Source organism: Oculina patagonica, chromosome 13 (assembly GCF_052425735.1).
Source record: "Oculina patagonica isolate OP01 chromosome 13, crgOcupat, whole genome shotgun sequence".
Taxonomy (NCBI): domain Eukaryota; kingdom Metazoa; phylum Cnidaria; class Anthozoa; order Scleractinia; family Oculinidae; genus Oculina; species Oculina patagonica.
The window spans coordinates 17,409,536-17,410,384 of NC_135770.1; positions in this window are offsets into that span (position 1 = coordinate 17,409,536).

An 849-nucleotide genomic window follows, 5' to 3' on the forward strand; every position below is an offset into this window, starting at 1 on the left:
ATTACTTGCATCGTAAATTTCCTATAATACGGTAATAGATCTCAGTTAATTTTAATTATTTTTGTGAAAAAAAAAGGTTTTTCAAAATCAACCACTTGTTTAAAACTCCCTGGGTTAATTATTAAACAGGCGACAAATGAAGTTTCTTTACAGGATGTCAGTAATTTATTTTTCTCGCTAATTGATGGAGAACGGGTGTCACTACTCTAGGCCATAAATAATACGTTTTGCCACAACTGCCAAAAACCAGAATCAGAACCAGAATCTATTTTAGTCAAACTTGGGACACTCCTGCAGGAGTTGATTGCATTTAGTAATATTAGAGGCCTTCTCATAATGAGGCGTGATTGACATGATAAAATTAGCGCGATCGAAGGCCTGAAGCGTCTGAAGCGGTTCACGGCAAAATGGTTGTGTACACAAAGGAAGAGATGGGACGTTTGGCTTCACCACATGAACTTCTGCTTATTCCCCATTTACAGATCCTGATTTCTACTGAATTCGTGTGTTAACTAAGTTTCGAAATTAACGTGAAACGTTGGGAATATGAAGATCAGCTCAGTAGTGATGGACGGCACTCATTTCCTGTAAACTGTACAGATCATAAGCTATTTGTTTTTCAATTTGCAAGATGTATTTTATATTAGCACCTACACTGGGCTAAAAAACAGTAGCACAAATTAAAATAAGCAACAACTTAACGATTAACTGGTGTAAGAATAATACTTTGATTTACCTTCCCTGAAAAAATCAATGGCTTCCAGACGTTTGCTCGACTTTGGCGAGGTAGTATTTGTTGGCCAGCTATAGGCTGCGTGATTTAAATATTTTTTATTGGGAAACCTCGCA